This window comes from Polypterus senegalus, chromosome 2 (genome assembly GCF_016835505.1).
Source record: "Polypterus senegalus isolate Bchr_013 chromosome 2, ASM1683550v1, whole genome shotgun sequence".
Classification (NCBI taxonomy): domain Eukaryota; kingdom Metazoa; phylum Chordata; class Cladistia; order Polypteriformes; family Polypteridae; genus Polypterus; species Polypterus senegalus.
In genome coordinates, this window is record NC_053155.1 from 28109672 (window position 1) to 28131707 (window position 22036).

The 22036-nt window shown below is 41.7% G+C and overlaps 1 protein-coding gene across 3 annotated transcripts in view; it reads left to right on the top strand.

Moving 5' to 3' along the window:
* LOC120522832 (neural cell adhesion molecule 2-like) overlaps nt 1–22036 on the top strand; it is a 1092848-nt gene that overhangs the window by 924774 nt on the left and 146038 nt on the right. The gene's annotated exons all lie outside the window — the stretch shown is intronic.

Consider the following 22036-nt stretch of genomic DNA (forward strand, 5'->3'; position numbering starts at 1 on the left):
CTTCTCCGCTGTTTTATTGTTCGTTTATTACGATTTTAGTTATTGTGTAGGTATTTTACACTTACTTTACATTGTTCAGGTACCCATTTCCTTTATTGTTCCAATCATACCCCCATTAATAGATCACTATCGAGGTGATCACCATCAATCAAAGAACTGTCACTTACCGAGTTGTTTCCATGACCGGAGATGTCACCTACCTTTTCCATTCTCTTTGTTACATATTGCACGGCCATATCAGGCTCACTCTTGATATCCGGAGGAACATTGTGTCTTATGTATTGAATGACTGGGACAGGTTCAAGGTGTGGACTGATGACGGTACAGGAGATAATTATACTACATAGTAGTACTAGAAGAGTGAAATGCTTAAGCCCTTCACCTATGGTTCTGCATGTGAGTTGATGGCTGCCGCTGAATTGTTCGGTTGTCACTTTCAAGTGTACTGAAATGGCCAAATATTTTACACCTTTCGGCAACTGCCAGTGCCTCTTAAACATCTTAGATTGACAGGTGACGATTTCAGTAGCAGACACTTTGATGTTTATGAATGTTTAAACTCTCAAAAGCTGGATGTGAAGTTATCGATGAAACCGGTTGTATGCTTACAACGCTTGACAGATGCCGAATGTCACTTCAACACAAGTCCTACAAATACTGTCGTGATTGAAACAAACCATGAAACTCAAACCGATTATGACAGCAGCAATCCAAGCTGTGAGATTTGAGACAAGATTACTGTTCACATGGCCAACTGTACGTTGCATGCTCAAGAGTAAGCTCAGCACACAGCTTGGTCATATTACAACCGGAGGGCTGAACTGACAATGTGGTATACAAAGAGATCCTTCAGAAATAATTATTGGTATATTTTCCCTCCATTTAAAAAGGTTTAAATTTCTTCTTAATAAAAATTTTAAGGCAGTACTTCGCCGCTGCGATGCGTGGGTATTTTGCTAGTATAAGATATAACTAAATAAATAATATATAAAAAAATAATTTATAAAGAATCGATATGTACTTACATAACACAAATACACTTTATTAACTCCATTAACATAAGTCCGATCTATGGTCAGATGGCCAATGAGAACAGAAAATACAAATAAGAAATGTGGGGTGAGATGCTGGAGAAAAGAAAAAAAACAAAATCTGCAGGGATTCCAGGCCGAAAGACCACTCAGCTCAAACTAAACAGTCTACCTAACATTCTAAGGCCAGTCTTATTATTCTTTAATCTACTCTCACAGTTGCCGGAAAAATGCTGATTTTTTGATCTTCTTTTGTGACTCCCCCTTTATGCCCGTGTGGGTGCGACACCCTAATGACGACCCACAGAGTGCAGATGTGGAACATCTGAGTCAATCAAGCAATTGGCTCACCTCCATACCAGACACCCTACTGTCGTCCAGCTCTGCAGCTGTTTGCACCACACCGAGCCCTCAATGCACTGTTGACAGACCCCTAACGTGCAGACTGACAATGTCTAATCCAATATATAGTTCCATTTCCCTCAGGACCCGGCCCACACGAGTAGGCTGCCCTACACTAGCGCCTGGGTACACAGTAGCAGACTCGCACATTCTTCTCAGTGCTGCAAACAGAGCCCAGCCGATTCTCGCATAAATACTTAAAATATATGAATCAAGGGGATAGAAATTCAATCTCTCTGGGTACCACACTGTGACCTTTTAGCTAATAACTTTTTTTTTTCTCTTCATGAAGTCGGTAATGTCTCAGCTTATCAAACATGACATGCTATTGGATCTGACGGAGTGCCGTCTTTCCCTGTGGTGCCTCATTCCCTGCTTCAGTGGTGTTTGTTGACATTTCACTGGCCTTAATAAAATAAAAATAATAAAAAATAATAATAATAATCTTATCTCCAGCCACACAGCCAGCTCTCGTGAGGGGCCGGGACCCAAAGCTCCTTTGAGAGCATCCTGCTTACTGCGTTCGAAGTCTGGATTGGGAAAGGTTAGTCATCACAAAAGAAACCATGCTAGGCTTTTCATACTCACAGAATTGAAACAAGTTGAATTTAAATGATTTTTAAATGCATAAGAATATATATGGTTCAAGATCTGATTTGATGGAAAGCTAATATGGAAAATACAGATCATCTCGGTGTTGCTTTTGAGGCAGATATGACTGGCAGGCTATAAAATTGGTTTGTGCAGCTCCTAATAGAAGAGCTATAATAAATCATGGCGGCTTTGTCTTTGCACTGAAAGACTCCAAATATCGAGGGTGGAACGATTCTAATGCAAAGAACTGTGAAATTTTAAGATGTAAAGTGGAAGTGTTCCCTCCGACACATGAATTGGAAAAAGAAATATTTAGTCTCGGTGCTAAACTCATCCCTTTTGAGATCATGAAGGAAAAAGATGAACATTTAATCAGACTGCTACACTGAAAACATGAGTTTTAATAAGTTGAACAGAGGAGCCACTGGATTAGATGCACTGTGGCTATCGGATATCTGAGTCAGTGAAAATGGAGTCTATGACAGCTTCTACCGTTTCTCTTTTTAAGTTGAAGTAAAGTATCACCCAGAGCACATCAATTAAACTCTCACTGGTGAGTTGTCAAGGTGAAAAGTGCTCTAAAATACATTAACTGTTTACTGAATGCCATCAATCCATAAATTAAGCTCAATTCATTTACTACAAGGTCATATAGAGCCAGAGCCCATGCTGGCACACTTACCTACATAACATGCCCACTGCACAGGGTGGCAGCAGCTTTAAGTGTGATGGAATCAAAAGATGGATCGTAATAATAATAAGCCAAGGTTGTAACCAGGAAGTCAAATAAACAATGTCCAGGATGGCAAAACCTTAAATCGAGTAACGCAGCAAGTGAGTCGATATCCAGAAATTTTCACGTAGTTTAAGCCAAACCACAAGACAGAAATCGAGTCAAAGAACAAAAAAAAGAGATCCATTTAGCAAAAATAACATTAAGATTTTATATTAATAATTATCCACATATTTCGACAGCCAGAAAGCGTATAGTTGCTGCCCTTTACGCCATCACAGTAGTGATGTTACACATCGCACATTCCAGGCCCTCCTGCTTTGTGACCATTCATCACAGACAACAAAAAATGGCGGCACCCATAATAAAAGAAAATGATGCCTTAGAAAGACATAGTTCAAAAATAGCATCTTCAAAAACATCTGACCATTAAATTCCTTGACCTCTAAAACCCCCTAAACAATATCTCCACTATTTTTAGAGACCAAGTAAAAGACTCTAATCATGATGGACAGCTGGACAGTACCACATGGAAAGATGTGTTCTGCAGTTCTGAGTGGCTAAAAGTTACCTCTTCTATGCCAAATTACTTGAATTGCAAGTTTCTAGCATTTGAGCTTTAAATCATATGGGTGCCAAAAAAAATCGAAATAATAAAGTATCATGCTATCAATGAATTTACAGAACACAACTTTTAAAATGTATTCTTGTTTAGTGCCGTGATTCTATTTTCTTAAATTTCATTGAATGGTCATGTCTAATCTGTGCTTCCCGAAGCACATGCTGTCACAGCGTTTCTTTCTCTTTTCTAAATACACATTTGCCCTTCTGGTTTGAGCTGTTCCCACCTGTAGCCATGCAGCACACTCTATTGAAGAGGTACGAAAATTCCAGTAGCATTTGCTCCCTTAGAAGTACCCACAATTAGGTTAGGGGATAAAAGCTTTATGGCAATGCCTGGGCACACTGATCCCACAAATAAAATATTATCAAATATACTCGCGTTTACCATTTATTTTATAATGTCGGTCGTATAAATTGAATGCAGAAAACTCACGATATTGGTCCGAGACAGGGGTGCCCATACTTTTTCGGCTTTGCGAGCTACTTTTAAAATGACCAAGTCAAAATGATTTACCTACATTAAAAATTATATATATATATATATACTGAGTATCAGAGGTGGATAGTAACGAGTTACATTTACTCCGTTACATTTACTTGAGTAACTTTTTAAAAAAATTGTACTTCTAAGAGTAGTTTTACTGCACTATACTTTTGACTTTTACTTGAGTACATTTTTGATGAAGAAACGCTACTCTTACTCCGCTACATTGGGCAACACTCGAATCGTTACTTTTTTTCCATTAGATAAAGTCTGACAGGCCATTTTCAATCTGCTCTGTATCGAATACTGTCAAGTTGCGCACACGCCTTCTATTGCGTCTCCAGCTCTGACGCGAGGTTTTGGATGTTCCCCAAATCAAGGCGCTGCAGCTTTGAGGACAGATGTTGCATTTTTCATTTGAAAGCATTAACTGAGCTAATCATATTGACCATGGTTTTCTCTTTTCCTTGCAACTGTAAAATAAGCTCATCCAACATGTTGGTCAGATCGGAAAAAAATGCAAAGTCTAGCGGCCATTGATCGTTACTAAGTTGCTTGTATTCTGCATGTTTAATGACAAGGAGAAACTCCTTTTTCTCTGGCCAGGGGTCTTGAAATCTCAGCAGGAATTTCTCCCTGGCCATCTGCCTCAATGAAGGCCTCTTTTATCATCTCTCCATCTTGAAATGACTTCTTATGCTTAATGATCGAGTGACTCACCCGAAACAATGCTTCGGTGTGTCTGCCTTTGCTTTTGAATTCAGCCGAGTGAAAAATGACTGCTGTCTGATTAACTGCGATTTTAGTTCCCTCTCCTTTCTCTTTCTCAGATCGCTTTTCGGAAGGAAGTCAGTTTCGTAGTTTTTATGAACAGTTCGAAAGTGCCTTTCCACATTTTCCTTCTTTGGAATAGCAATGATATATTGACAGATCAGACAAACGCACTTCGATTGTGACATTGTGAGACAAAAAAATCCTCTTCCAATTCCACATCCAGCCCATAAACAACACATTTTTTTTAAATCCCTTCTTTAGTCGATATAAATTGGAAGGCTAACTAGGTCACAGCTGGAGTTTTACAGTGGCTCGTGCATTTGATCGTGTGTGCGGGATGACCAGTGTGTTAGAAGAGAAGAGATCTCAGACTGGCTGCCCTGTATGTCAGTCAAGTGGCAAATGCCATTGGGAGGATATATGATAGACTAACATTTATTTATTTATTTATTTTTTTAATTTTTACTTATTAATTTTATTACAATCAATACATAGCAATCAAGTTTTTACAAAAAAAAGAATAGATAGACTAACATTTAAAAAAAATTTTTTTTGAATGCAACGTGATCTACCTGCACTACCTTTCCGATCTACCGGTCGATTGCGATCGACGTATTGGGCACCCCTGGTCCAAGAGATTATGATATGCTAACATCCCCCTGAGAGAGTAACCACGGAGCACACGGCCTTTTTATTCCTATGTATTGTGCCTACGTGACCACACAGTAATACCTGAACTATTCTGAAGTGACGTTTGCACTGATTTGTGTTTTTTGTATCTCACACCCTCATACACCTTTATCGTAAGAGCATTCCTTATCTACAATAAGAAAATATAAAGCTGGTTTTACATTAAAAATTGGGTGTTGAAGTGGCAAAAGAATTGGTAACTGCACTGCTGCAACAAAAATTTGATGTGTCTGAGAAACTGATGTGAGATTGGAGGAAGCAAGAAGATGTAAAAAAAAAATGTAAGTGCCGCATTTTTGAACGGGCGTATAAGTTGGGGTTTGATTTTATGATCGATTTTTCGCGTTTGGAGACCTGACTTATACATGAGTATATATATGGTAGTTATTACTGCCAGAATCCATCCTTCCTTTATTTCTAAATAAACCCTTTTTATAGAAAGCCTTAGTATTCTGATTAAATATTATTAACTTTAAACTAGGATTATAACATCTGTATCCTATATATAAAAACAGTGGGGGCTTGAACTTAGAGTGCCCACCCTACTATTAGGTTAGGTTAGGTTAGGAGCAGGCGCACCCAGCACATGACAAACCAACTCAGGATCCCCAGATTAGGACCCGAGTGCAGCCATGCAATGGGTGACTCCTCAGCACCACACTCGTTCAGATGGGACGGAGCAGTGTGAGGTTTTTTATGGTTGTTGGAGTGCCAATTCTTCTACCAGCAGGTAGGTGGGCCTACATGTAGGGCTGGATTAACATCATACACAGGATAAGGGCCTTGCTCAAGGGCCTGACAAAGTAGAGTCACTTTTGGTGTTTGCGGGATTCGAACCGGCAACCTTCTGATTGTCAGTGCAGATCCCTAGCCTCAGAGCCACCACTCAACCTACTGTACCAAACTACACATTTAGAATTCATAAGTCATTATACTGCACCTTGATTTTCTCCCACCACTGAGAAGGACCACTCTATATTTACAAAAGCCACTGAAGAAGCCTGCATGTGCTCCCTCTGCTTTATGATAAAGAAGCCAGCTGTTTCAATGGAGGCCATAAAGAGGTCTGTGTGGAGAAAATTGCTTTATCAATCATTTTCTGATTTCACAAACTGCTAAGTGCACTCTAGTGGGTGCTGCCACCAGGCGTGCAGTGTGCAGTTCATGTAGTTCTCTGTGTGTAGTTTGTGTGTTCCGTCCATGTTGTCCTTTTTCACCTCAGAGCTGTACAATTATAAACTTGATCTGCGGCCATTTCAATTCTGGCAGTTCAGAGCAAATAGATTTTCCTAAGCAGCAGGTGGCTGCAAGGCCCTCACATTTTACACCGTTAAAATCTATACGACTGCGTTTTGTCAGATGATGTTGATGCCAGAGGGCCTCCCAATGCCATATGAGACAGATCTGACACCAGCATCCTACTGGTTTGATTGACCTTTTGGGATGAAAAGAGAAGAGTGAATGAACTTTCATGTTTCAATAATCATTTAGTCAAAAAAGGGACAAACATTACTAGTCAAATAAGTTCATGTGAATATTACAGAAATCTGCACATACTGTATACTGGCTTCACCAGACAAAAGGCCACTGCTTACTGAAGCAAAAGTCTGTTTTCAAGAATATACAGTGGCCTGCATACAAACATATTCAATCCCCTTGAAAGTCATCCTGGTTTTCTGCATGACAAAAGATTTGTCCACATATTTATTATCCCTTCAGTATTTTTAATGTGACATCTTATTCTGTAACAATGCATTTCCAAATGTATTGTTCTGTAGATGTTTGACTGAAGAAGAAAACCTCCAAAGTTAATGTGTGCGTAAGTACTTAAACCCCTGTGCTTTGGAAGCTCCAGGTTTACACAAATGAGAAATGAATCACACATGACACAAAGATGACAGTTACTTGACACTCATAATGAAACATAATGAGGTCCTACTTGTGAGTCCTTTATTATCTCTCTGGATATAAAAAAGACCTCCTTTGTAAGGACAATCACTACAAAAATGAAGACAAAGGAATATTCTGTTGATGTGATAAACATCCATCCATTTTCCAACCCGCTGAATCCAAACACAGGGTCACGGGGGTCTGCTGGAGCCAATCCCAGCCAACACAGGAACTAATCCCGGGCAGGGTGCCAACCCACTGCAGGACACACACAAACACACCCACACACCTAACACACACTAGGGCCAATTTAGAATGGCCAATCCACCTAACCTGCATGTCTTTGGACTGTGGGAGGAAACCCACACAGACGCGGGATGAACATGCAAACTCCACGCAGGGAGGACCCGGGAAGCGAACCTGAGTCTCCTAACTGCGTGGCGGCAGCGCTACCACTGCGCCACCATGCCGCCCATGTGATAAACAATGACATTGAAATGCACAAGGCAAGAAATGATGACAAAAATATCAAAGGGTCTGAATGTCCCATTAAGGACTGTGGAAGAAAAGGGAAGGTTCATCACAGCACCCAGACTCTATTACTAGAACAAGCCGTCCCTCAAAAAATCCAAGTCTGCAATGCTCTGTGGCTGAAATTGGAGTGAAGGTGCAGGGGTCCACAATTACAAGAGCTCTCCATAAAACAGACCTCTACGGGAGGGTAGCAAGAAAGAAGTCATTCCTTAAGAAGGTCAGCATAAAAGCACGCATGGCATTTATTACAAAGCATTAGAAAAACCCAGTTAAGACGTGGGAGAAGATTTTATGGTCAGGTGAGACCAAAATAGAACTTTCTGGCCAGTCTTCAAAGAGGTATGTGTGGCATAAAACTAACACTGGCCATACCTCCAGAAACAACATACCTACGGTGAACTATAGTGATGGCGGCATCATGCTATGGGGATGCTTTTCATGTGCTGGGACTGGGAATCTTGTCAGAGCTGAAGGGATAATGGATGGTGTAACAACTGTATGGGGCACGCCAGCCACCCAACCCGACACAGACGCTAGAGACACACTGATAAAAACACAAGTTTGTATTTCTTTTTCTTCTTCTGTGGGCAACACCTTCCCCTTTTCCCACAGGTACAACACACTCCCACCAACACAATAAATTCTCTTCTCTTTCTTCTCCACTCCTCCTCGCCAAGCTTCGTCCACCTTCTCCCCGACTCTGGCTCACCGAGTACTGTCCACTGGTCCCTTATATAAGGCACCCCGACCTGCTTCAGGTGCTTGTTGCCCTACTTCTAGCAGCTGTTCTGGGCATGGCGGAACAATAGAGGTTTAGGAACAGCTGCACCGCCCCCTGGTAGCACCCCCGGATCCCAACAGGGTGTATCAGACTCCTTCTCCCTTGAAGCCCTGCGGGAGGTACGGCTGCCATCCAGGGGGCTGCCATCTAGTGTTTCGGGGGAGGTAGTGTTCTGTCCACACTGGCTCCCCCGGTCCCTCCATAACAGAGGAGTCCCGGCCGGACAAGGGCCCCAGCCATCTATGACAATCGACTCCAATAGTGCACAATATTGCTGGAGAACTTGTTCCAGTCTGCGATGAACCAGTGGCTCAGGAGAAGATTCATCTTTCAACATGACAATGACCCTCAGCATAAGGCCAAAGTGACACTGGAATGGCTCAGAAACAGAAAGGTGAATGGTTGGGAACGGCCAAATCAAAATCCTGATCTTAGCCCTACTGAGGATCGGTGGTACTATCTGAAAACTGCTGTCCAGAGGTGCCATCCCACCAACCTAGTAGACTTTTTTATAAATTCTGCCGAGAAGAACTCCTGAACAATGTGCAAGACAGGGACATACTTGCACTCCCAAAAGAATGAAGATTATTGCAGCAAAAGGAACCTCGACAAAGTATTCATGTGGAGGACTTGGGCAAACACGAAATTTGGAGTTTTTCGTCTTCAGTTAAATATCGACAGAAAATGGTTTATTGAGACTTTGGAAATGTACTGTTACAGCATAGGAGTTCACACTAAAAGAACTGAATGGATGAATATGGGGACAAATCTTTGGTCATGCAGAAAATGAAGAATACTTTTAAGGGGATTAAATACTTTTGCACGCCACTCTATATAAAGAAGTCAATATAAAGGTCACCCACAAATTGAGAAGGAAAACAAACACTAATTGCAATTACAATTTTCAGGAATTCCGCAATCAAAAATAATAAGATAAATACAAGATATTGTTAGACAATTAAATGAAGGAACCTGCAGAATTGTACGTAACAAAAGAGTCAAAAAAATATAAACGTAGGCCACATGGTAACTCAGTGATGAACAAATTCCAGGTATGAACCGATGCTATAAAGCAAATGAAAGCACAGTCATATATAGAACACCCAAGATGATGATGGTGGCCATCAAGGAAGGTAAATCTGGGGAATCAGGGTCAGTATAATGTTGTTTCTTATATCCATAAGATCCATTTGTGAACCCATCGATTGTCATAAACTGAGGATGAGCTGGGAAAATGAAGACACACACAGTCAGCTAAAGAAGGAATAAAGTGATTAAGTGCTTTTATTCGAAAGAAACATTATCCAAATTGCAGTGCTTCAAGTAAGAAATAATCCATCTGTGGCAGATAGGGGGCGCTCCCGCTCCCTTGAACCCCTGTCCACGACTCCAGACACCAGGTAAAAGTCCACAATTTGACTTTATTAAATTTCCACAGTGCACAAAGCACACTCTCCACCACAATACTCATATAAATCACAACAATACTCAATAAATCAATCCTCCAGCTCCCAGACACGTTGCCACTCTTCCACCCAGCTCAGCTCACCATCTGGGAGCTCCCACAGTTCTTTTATAATCCCTGACCCGGAAGTGTTCTCAATCCCCAGTCCATGTGATCCTCAATCAATTCCGGGTCAGGTAAAAGTTCTTTTCTTCACCCCGGAAGCCCGTCGCTCTTCCTATGACGAGCTTCCGGGTCATAGGGCACAAATGAGTCCTCGGTCCTCCCTGCAGCACCCTCTTGCGGCCCCTGAGGTATCCAGCAGGGCTGAGAATAAAAACTACATCGTCCATGATTCCCTGCTGGTCTTCGGGGCACCTCCATACTGCAGGGAGGGCTCCATCTGGCGGCCTGGGGGTATTGGCCGGGATGATAAGCCAGCCAAATATGACACCATCCATAAAACGGACTGATCAGTGGATGTTAAAAGGTCTAAAATCAAACAGTAAATAACCCTGTAAAATGAGGTTGAAACACATGGCAGGAAACAACTCTACAAAAACTCACAAGCCCTGGTGCATCCTTCTTAACACTGATGTCTCGTCTGCTTACCCAAATGGGATTTTGCAGCCAGAGGAGACATCAGACTATTACAAATAGGCCCGGCCAACCTTTAAGATCCAGACCTGGGTACCTGCTGTCTTCACAGGCTCCCCACAGGGTGCAACACCTCAACCTTACAAGGGAGACGTCTTGAGCAATGGGTCACTCCTGCTAACCTCCACGTGACCCTCTTCAGCCCCTTTGAGCTCCTCCTCAGGGCTCTCTACCCCGCTGGCTGACTCCAATCTATGGCATACTGGCTCCTCATAATCCTGCCACCTTCATCAACAATAACAAGAACAACAATCTACTTCCTGTATGGCCCAAAATCACACAAGGATTGCTTCAATAGGCTTTAACGCGTCTTGCTTTTTGACAGCCCTCAGACTTGACCCCCTAAGAAGGCAAGAACCCCCCGCCCCAAAAAATGGAGGAAATTTTGGGAAAGGCAAGCAGTTCTTCTTTTTCTTTTAACCTCAATCTCTCTTGTTCGTCTTACTTCTTCTGTGCCGGTGTTCTGACATTTCAGCATACATATCAGAATGGCATACTGTGGGCTAATGCGACTGCGCAGAACATTAACACACTATTTACGTATGTGCTAAACTTTGTTTTGCTCTTGTCTATAATTTCAGGATACCACCAACTAAAGGTAAGTAATTGCGCATTATTAGTACCATTTTTTACTGTCCATTTGTTATATAGCTAGAGTTTGAGAGTAGTTCACTCATAAAAAACATAGTTGTACTGTTTGAAAGTGAAGTTTTATTCTAGTTTTCTGAAGTTGTTTCTTGCAAGTTCAGCAAGAAACTTCATGCACGTTGCGTGTCTGCTCCAAACAGAAACATCTAATGTTTTCTTATTTTTATTAAATCCATCACGTCAGGGAAGTTGTTGAACATTATCAGTACTATTGTTGCCATGCATCTTTTATTTAAATACATTTTGAGTAAATCTGACTAAAGATATCACCGTGTGGTTACACAAGTTTCTTTAGGTCTCTTACACATGCTCTATAGCATCCAGTTATTTGATTTATCATGTAATGCTGAACTTTAAAACATTGATTTAACAGTGTAAATGTAGCCATCAGAATGTCATACCGCTTATAAAACAACAGGTAGGCATGTTATTCTGATAAGGTATCTTGAACTGATAGATGTAGCTATCTGTTTGCACTACCGGTATGCTATTCTGACAAAGTATGCTGAAATCTCAGAACACCGGCTCTCTTTTTAACTCTCCATTGGCACACCATCTGAATTACAATCCATGGAAAGTCAATGAGGCCATTGCGCTCTTATGTACAAAGCCAATCAGTCCCAATCATCCCATCAAACATCCCATGGCTGCACCCACAGAGTTCGAGCCACACAATTTATTTATTTAAAAATGTGTACTGCTATGGACCTCTCCCATCACACCAAGTATGTCTCTAAGTAAATCTAATGAAGATTAACATACAGTACATTACAAGTCAAAAGTTTTAGACCACCTCCATTTTTCCAGTTTTATTTCAAATGTAACCCGTTGAAATGCAACGGGTGAAAAGGTAAGCAGTAAACTACCAAAGATTTAAATTTAAAATTTAGGTAAGCAAAAACTGGAAACAAAAGAAATATAAGAATATTACAAATGGACCTTCTTCAGGCAACAACTAATAGGTTACAGCCTACAGATGTAATGCAGCAATTCAAGTAAATTAAGCTTTTCAAGTTAAAGCAAACAATTTGCACAGGTGTCCCAACTTCTGTCGATTACTTTAAAAAACCCTCTGTGTGTCTTAAAACAGAGTGGGAACAAACTGAGTTACTACCACCTCTGAAGCACTGCTTGGACAATATTACACCGTAGAAAGTTGTAAATGGCAAAGAAAACAGCAATTAACAAATGAAATGAGACAGAGCATTATTATCCCTAGAAGTGTACGCCTTTCATTTAGAGAAGAAAGATCAGTGTTGTGACAAAAATACACAGGAGATATCAGAGGTTTGGGGCAGCCACCCATGTAATATGCCCTGGCTGCAAATGGGTAATTTTTCCAAGAGTAACGTTTGGTATAAAGTCCAAGACAGAACTGATTCAGAGATGCAAAGACGGCGGCTTTAAAGCCCGGGATCTGAAGTGAGGTCATCATAGACGCCAGAACTGGAAGTGACGTCATCATAGGTGCCGGTCATAAAATTAGAATATCATGACAAAGTTGATTTATTTCAGTAATTCCATTCAAAAAGTGAAACTTGTATATTGGATTTGTTCATTACACACAGACTGATGTATTTCAGATGTTTATTTCTTTTAATTTTGATGATTATAACTGACAACTAATGAAAGTCCCAAATTCAGTATCTCGGAAAATTAGAATATATTGTGAAAAGGTTCAATATTGAAGACACCTGGTGCCACACTCTAATCAGCTAATTAACTCAAAACACCTGCAAAAGCCTTTAAATGGTCTCTCAGTCGAGTTCTGTAGGCTACACAATCATGGGGAAGACTGCTGACTTGACAGTTGTCCAAAAGACGACCATTGACACCTCGCACAAAGAGGGCAAGACACAAAAGGTCATTGCTAAAGAGGCTGGCTGTTCACAGAGCTCTGTGTCCAAGCACATTAATAGAGAGGCGAAGGGAAGGACAAGATGTGGTAGAAAAAAGTGTACAAGCAATAGGGATAACCGCACCCTGGAGAGGATTGTGAAACAAAACCCATTCAAAACTGTGGGGGAGATTCACAAAGAGTGGACTGCAGCTGGAGTCAGTGCTTCAAGAACCTCCACGCACAGATGTATGCAAGACATGGGCTTCAGCTGTCGCACTCCTTGTGTCAAGCCACTCTTGAACAAGAGACAGCGTCAGAAGTGTCTCAACTGGACTGCTGCTGAGTGGTCCAAAGTTATGTTCTCTGATGAAAGTAAATTTTGCATTTCCTTTGGAAATCAAGGTCCCAGAGTCTGGAGGAAGAGAGGAGAGGCACAGAATCCACGTTGCTTGAGGTCCAGTGTAAAGTTTCCACAGTCAGTGATGGTTTGGGGTGCCATGTCATCTGCTGGTGTTGGTCCATTGTGTTTTCTGAGGTCCAAGGTCAACGCAGCCGTCTACCAGGAAGTTTTAGAGCACTTCATGCTTCCTCCTGCTGACGAAGTTTATGGAGATGCAGATTTCATTTTCCAACAGGACCTGGCACCTACACAAAGTGCCAAAACTACCAGTACCTGGTTTAAGGACCATGGTATCCCTATTCATGATTGGCCAGCAAACTCACCTGACCTTAACCCCATAGAAAATCTATGGGGTATTGTGAAGAGGAAGATGCAATACGCCAGACTTAACAATTCAGAAGAGCTGAAGGCCACTATCAGAGCAACATGGGCTCTCATAACACCTGAGCAGTGCCACAGACTGATCGACTCCATGCCACGCCGCATTGCTGCAGTAATCCAGGCCAAAGGAGCCCCAACTAAATATTGAGTGCTCTACATGCTCATACTTTTCATGTTCATACCTTTCAGTTGGCCAACATTTCTAAAAATCCTTTTTTTGCATTGGTCTTAATTGATATTATAATTTTCCGATCATTAAAATTAAAAGAAATACACATTTCAAATACATCAGCCTGTGTGTAATGAATGAATTTAATATACAAGTTTCACTTTTTGAATGGAATTACTGAAATAAATTAACTTTTCATGATATTCTAATTGGGCGACACAGTGGCGCAGTGGTAGTGCTGCTGCCTCGCAGTTCGCTTCCCGGGTCCTCCCTGCGTGTAGTTTGCATGTTCTTGCCGTGTCTGTGTGGGTTTCCTCCGGGCGCTCCGGTTTCCTCCCACAATCCAAAGACATGCAGGTTAGGTGGATTGGCGATTCTAAATTGGCCCTAGTGTGTGCTTGGTGTGTTTGTGTGTGTCCTGCGGTGGGTTGGCACCCTGCCCAGGATTTGTTCCTGCCTTGTGCCCTGTGTTGGCTGGGATTGGCTCCAGCAGACCCCCGTGACCCTGTATTCGGATTCAGCGGGTTAGAAGATGGATGGATGGATGGATATTCTAATTTTATGACCAGCACCTGTAGACGTCAGAACCGGAAGTGAAATCATCATAGGCGCTGAGACCCTGTGGGATTTCCCATAAATGGTCTGCAGAGGATTGAGATAGAAAGTCCACAACCCCTGGTCTGGCGTGGAATTCTCACTGTTCAGGCCCATTAGCTGCCTCTCATTCGCACGTGTGTGACAGTGTTAGTGAGTACAGTGGTGTCCTACTCAATCCAAAGGCAATTGGAAACTGGAGAAAACTCTGATAGGAGGAGATCTGGCGGAGCCAAAGCCAATCAGAACACAAGTTTGTAAGGGTCAGCAGATTGCATAATCACAGGCATCTCACAACACAACCGCTTCAAGCACAGCTTAACAGTGCAGGTCGACAAAAGCAAATCTCAGTTTGTACTGTGAAGAGGAGGCTTTGTACTGCAAAGGACCAAATAGGGCCTTGAAATACCGCATGTGGACTACTGCAGACTGGGAGAAAGTCTTATGGACAGATGAATCAAAATGTGAAATCTCTGGTTCATCGTGCAGGTTATTTGTACGCTGTTGAGTTGGTGAAAAGATGGTTGTGTGATGCCAACTGTCCAACATGGAGGAGGAAGTGTGATGCTCTGGGGTTCTTTTTCTGCAGGCTGAGTTGGTGACTTACACAGAGTGACTGGCATTCTGAATCAGAACGGTTACCACAGTTTGGATGTTATATAAGCAAAAAGTGCAGGCTACTTTGATGAATGAATAGTTTGAATAAAACTTTGCAGAGTTATTTTTTCATTTGCCACTGTTTATTTCTTCTATGTCTTGATTTCATGAAACATTAAGTCATTAAATTGCGTGCATTTCCACAAAAACTGAAAAAATGGAGGTGTTCTAAGACCTTTGACTGGTAGGGTATATCCTCTAACACTTCATATCTTTTTAAGCATAATGCAAATAACTAAACAGCAAAATACTGGTAAAGCAATAACAAAGAGTTTGTACAAAAAAGTGCATACATTACCGTGTTATTCTGTTGAGGCAGTCATGCTGAACATTCATATACACTTCTATATTCACCCATGCTGGGCCCATTTCAAAAATGGCAATTAATCAAAATTGGAGATGTGTGAGAAGGAATGAAACCCATAAGGACACCAGAAGAAAGCCTTGGCCTTGCTGGATGTTGAACCCAGGTTTACTGAAGCTGTGAGGCAGCTGCGCAGTATTTTCGTGAGAGGTATTTCTTCAGCAGGAGCAGCAAAAGGTTAATTGTCTTGCTCATGGCCACACAGTCAGTAATTTAAAGCTCTTGACCATAATTTTATCATGGCTATAAATTTAAAATACAAAACCAAGATGCAGCAGCACACGGGTTGGCATGCACTATTGATGAAAATGATTGGGTTTAAGGAGACTACCACCTGCATATGTTTTTGGCAAGTAGACTGAAAGTAGCCATTTACATTTCAGTTCAATTTACTGTCCTTATTAAATAACAAAGAGCTGTTCCTAGGCTCACAGCATCAAACATGCAGTAACAGTTTAACAACAAAGTGCAATGTGCACATGAATAAAGTAATGGCAAGAGACAGCTACAATAAACAGCGAACGCATTTTAACATTATCAAAACATTCAAAATAAACATAACATACAAATTTCTCAAGCCCATTTCAAACCTAATTCATAGTGAAATGGGACCTGAGCTATAAGGTGCCATTAGATGCAGGGCAGGAGCCAACCTTTGAAAACTATTTTTGACTCTGACTAGGATTGTGTGGTGTACAAGTACTAATAAAGTACAAAACTATCCAGTTTTAAAGACATTATTATACCAGCATTATGCTACATGTGGTACTACAGGCAGTCCCCGAGTTACGTACGAGATAGAGACTGTAGGTTTGTTCTTAAGATGAATTTGTATGTAAGTCAGAACAGGTACATTATTTTAATAAATGCTATTGTTGACCGACTGTAACCAAGTGCTCTGCCAATGAATGATGGAGTTTCACCCCTCTCTGACCTTTTTATTATTTCTACTTTATTTTCAATGGTGATGGTTTTTCTCTTCTTTACTGTATCGCCAGCACTTGCATCAAATTTGTGTTTCAGAGACATTCTTGAAGGGTGAAGACAAAAGGTAGAAGTAAGAGTAAGTAAGAGTAAAAGTAAAAGTAAGATGAGCTCTTCTGCACAGCACTGTACACGCTATCACAGCAGGAAGGCACCCGCTGTCAACACGTCTGGTACACTGACGAGAGACAACTTTCTGCTATGTGCGTAACAGTACAAGCAATCTTGCTATTGAGAATGAATGGGGGCAGTGAGGGGTGGTTCACCACCAACCCACCACACAGTCACCTCCATTTGCATACAGTATGCCTCCTGCAGTGTCCGCCCACCGAGAACGAACACAGTGCAGCCAAAGGTGGGCAGTGAATCGCCCACCACCACCCCCATTCAACAGGCAGCCACCCAAGGCACACTACAATGCTGCCCCCCACCGTCCCATTCACCCTCAATGGCCTCCGATCAGCCACAACAGAGTCACCACTTGCAGCATCACCAGCCGCCCACTGGGCAGCCGTTCGAGGGACACTGCAAGGCTGTGTGGTGGGTGGGTGCCCCATCAAGCCTCCGTCCTGCACACGAACGGTAGCTGCGGCCCTGGTGACTATGGACCCCAGGTCACCGTTTTCCACACACCCAGCCGCCCACTGAGAATGAATGGGGTGCAGCCCCCACCACCCCATTCATCGACTGGAGCTGGCAGAGGGACACTATAGTGCGCGAGTAGCGAAAAGCCTCCGTCCAGCCACCACTTGCAGCGTCCCCAGGCCAAAGATAACGGAGCGGCAGTTACTGAGGAGCCTGCATTGTGTCCCCCAGACAGATGAAGGAGTAGCAGCGGCCCCATTCGTAAGTTGTATGTCGGATGTCCGTAACTCAGGGACTACCTGTGCTCGCTTTACTACCCCACTCATCAAAACACTGTTTGTATATTAGAGAGCTCGAAATTCTAAGTCCCCCCCAAACACTCTTTGCAGCAATATTTGTATATTAGAATAATTGGGATGAGAACAGGCCAGTCAGTCCAACAAAGCTAGACTATCTTATCTGCCTAATTCTTCTAATATAATATCAAGTTGAGTTTTGAAAGTCCCCAAAATCCTACTGTCTACCACACTACTTGGTCACTTATTCCATCTGTCAATGGAATAACTTCCTTAATGTTTATGTGAAATTTACCCTTAACAAGTTTCCAACTGTGTCGCTGTGTTCTTGACGAACTCATTTTAAAGTCGCAGTCTCGATCCACTGGACTTCAACATTTTAAACGCTTCAATCAGGTGTCCTCTTAATCTTCTTTTGCTTAAACTGTAAAGTCTCAGCTCTTTTAATCTTTCCTCATAATTCATCCCCTGTAGCCCTGGAATCAGCCTAGTTACTCTTCTCTGGACCTTCTCAAGTGCTGTTATGTCCTTTTTGTAACCTGGAGACCCAAACTGCACACAGTACTCCAGATGAGGCCTCACCAGTGCGTTATAAAGCTTGAGCAGAACCCCCACACATCAAGGCGCTATATAATCTGACATTCTGTTAGCTGCCTGTATCCAGCAGGGGGCATTAGCTCCCTTGGAAGGACTTCTTTTGTAATTGGCTGTGTTACATAACCCAAATCTATACAGATACTGTATAATATAAAAAGGTGATACCCCTCCCTTATTGATGCGGCGGTAAGAAATCACATAGGAGAAATAACTTAGCTTTGTTTAATGATGGCTTACACTACATAACAGAAGAAGGAAGCCAATGGCAAAACCCAGTTCTGGAGTGGGGGCCCGATGTGTAGAGTCTGCCATTTCCGCCGTTGCAGTTGGAAGGATTTTCAGAATATGATGACGTTTTCTCCCATCCGTCCGTCGGCTTCAAAGGTGTGCCGGGAAATGTTCCAAGGCTTTAAACTCTTTCTTCATGCTCATGCAATTCTAAACAAGGCAAAAATAGGATACAGTTTCATGCTGACTTTGACAGACAAAACTAGTATACAACTGTTCTCAGTCTGACTGTCTATTTCCCAGTTGTGTCTATCTGTCTTGTCTTATATTAGAATGCTTGCCTGGCAGTTCTATATGGTGAATCCCTGTGCTTAATCTGGCTCTGTGTCAACTGTGCATGTGAACAGAAAAAGGCAGATTTATAAGATATATTTGCATAGAGTACAGTGACGGATTAAATTTATACTCTTATTACACCCCCTTAATGACTTCTGAACACTGTAAGACATTTGATAGTGTTAAGTCCACTATGACTCCCAAATTCAAATCCCAGGGTTTGAATTTCTACTCAGACACCTACAGGGCATTCTGGGACCTGTAGTCCAGTGGGGACCACCAGGATAAGTGGCCTTTCAAGGATGTGAGCCGGAAGTGCTTCCAGCATTCTACATCCTAGCACCGGAAAACGCTCCCGGGTCATAGATAAAAGAAGCCAAGCAAGTCAGAGTAGTGATGGAGAGAACAACACTTACTTGGAGTAAGAGGAGTAGGATGGAGAAGTAGGAAATTCTTTATTTTTGTTATATGGCGGATTCTAGAAGGGTCTGTAGAGGTACTGGAAAGAATTAAATCACTATATTTAAACCAGTAACTGTGTCTGAGTGAGTTGTGCCCAGGGTTTGGGGCTCAGCGACACCCCCTATCTTTATATATATATAAAATCCAATGCCAGTCTGTCTGTATGTCTGTCCGCTTTTCACGAGAGAACTACTTAACGGATTTAGATCAGGTATTCTTCTATAATTTGCTTGAACATTCTGGTTGATTTTGCGACTTCTCTCATTGCGCTAAGTATCATAGTTCGCTTGCAGCACCAATTTTTTAGAGAGACGCAGCAGGCGGGACCCACCTCACTCACACTGCAGCCTCGGGACGTATCTTACCTCTGCTTAGCTAGCAAACGAGAGAGCTACTTAACGGATCTAGATCGATTTTTTTTTCTAGAATTTGCTTGAACATTCTGTTTGATTTTACGACTTCTCTCATCACGATTTATTTGTGCTAATCTGAGACGGAGGCTGAAGGCCGAGGAGAAGGGGAAGCATGACGTCAGGAGTGGGGAGTCGGTCTACCTCTGTGTTTTGGAGCGTAACTTGCCTCTGCTTAGCTAGCGATCCCTTTCTGTTTATTGTCCTGTTTCACTACTATGTGGATGGAGCCATGGGGAATGCCTAGTCTTTAATAATATATTTATTTACAGTATATGTACTGTCTGAACAAGAGTGACAGATTTCTGAAAAGGACCACAAGAGAAATCGTAGTCAGAGACATGCAAGGTTCGTTAACCAGAAGGAAATCCTATCTTTCATTAAAACAAAAAAAGGCCAAAACCAAAAACGTCATCAAAGGTCAGAAAGAAAGAGGTCTTTTAAAGACAGAGAATTCAAAGAAACGATCTCCAAAGATTTCACAGGCTTTTATCTGTTCTTGGATAAATCAGAAGTAAAAAAAGAGCTTTAGATAACTCTTTAAATAGTAAACTGCAAATAATAGCATCATTATATGTGTAAAGGAAAATATTCTGGTGACATAATTCTCCTTAAACTCCATTTGAAAACCGTCACTGACAAGCTTCTTTGTGAAAGTGGTCCATCATGTTCAGGGATGTCTAAATAATGTGAATGCTCAAAAGTTTAACTCAAAAGTTAAAAATGTTTACCCCATTCCCCGTGCTTTCACTTGGCCATTTTTGTTACTGTATATAACAAGAAGCCAGACACTGACCAGTCCAGAAAACGGAACTAAGGTGTGTGGAGCAATCACACCACACCACCGTCCTGCCTCTCACTTTGTTCTTTCTGTCTTAATTCAAATGACATCAAGCAGTGGCTTGCTTAGACATTTAGAAAAGAAAAAAAAAACAGAACCCTGTGTAACAAGTACTTTGAAGTTTGTAAATAATGTTTATTCTTCACTTTTGAAGATTAAATCCTGGATCACAAAGCCTGAAAACTAGTGATGAGCAAAACAGCAGGGTTTTCTTTTCCCTTACAATTCTGTGAAATGTTTCTTGAATTTCTTTTTTTTTGCCTGTAATTTTGCACTTTGGATATTCAAAACTCACTAAAATTTTGATTTCGGGACAATTTGAAAACTTTTGTGGTGTAATTCAATGCTTATTGCTCCCTAAGTGTTATTCTAGAGGTGAAACCGCCGTCTCCTTCCTTGGCAGCCCTCCAGTCTCGCCTGGCTTTTCCACAGCTCCTTTGATGCAGTTCCACACACTCTCATCTGCCTCGTGCCCTGCACTGTCCTGCTGCTGGTTCTGCCTTTCACCGCTCACTTGGGTGCAGCAGGTTTCCACAACTCTGTAAGCGGATCTAAGCTTGGATTCACCCAGAAGCTCACCACATAGCCAAGGCCAATGGATTTTAGCAGGGGAGAAGTGTCTCCAAAGAACTTGCAGGTTACTGCTCTCCAGCCTTGCCCCCTTTCCACGCCCTGCACCAAAATGTGTATCTTCTTACTTTTACACATGGAGAAAAAGCATACAGATGAGATGAAAATATATGTTCTAACACCATGTGTCTTTGCTGCCACCTGTTGACCTGGGGATGCCCTGGCATAAGTCCCATCATTCCTCATTGCCCCAGGCTAGCATTTGGTGCTCAATAAGAAAATGTCTTCCTCTCAGGAGACATTATTAGGACTCAATTAGGACATAGCATCCCTATTGTTGCTATGATACCCTGATGTTCATGCAAACAGTCTGACTCCATCTCAATATTAGGGCAGTGACGTTGTAGTTGTGGCCTCTTCTGGGCCCTATTCATAACATCCACACAGTAGAAATTATTTTTATTCCTTTTAACAGCAGCATAACAAACATAATGTGTCCTATGACCTTCTCGTTAGGTGATTTGTGCATGTGGTCTGCGGTGGGACTGAGCATTAGTGGTGATTTTAGGTCAAGAAACAGAAACAATGATGTTGATGTCAGGTATGTTATATTTCAGCAAGGGGTGTTGCTCTGGGTCAAGTTTAATTTTTGTCTATGTAACATTTTGATTGCTTTCTAAACATATTTTGTATGTATTGTATTATTAATTCTGTTTTTGGTTTTGTTCTAATTGTGTTTTTAATTATTTGATAATTGTATTGTTTTTGAATCATTGTGTAGTTCAAATTATGTTAACATTGTATGCATTAGTCTTCTCTGTTATTGTTTTCTGGCCTGTCTCCTGCATCTTTAGCCCAAGGAGGTAGGGCCACCTGATTATGCAGTTAGTGGACTCACCCCAGCAGAATAAAACTTAAGTTATGGTGTTGTGATTGATTGTGGCTATGTTGCGATTCCCATTTTTTGGAATTTCTGGTTTTGACCCTTCAGCTCTTGGAAAAGGTACCGACTTTGTTTTTTGTCTGGATTTGCCCA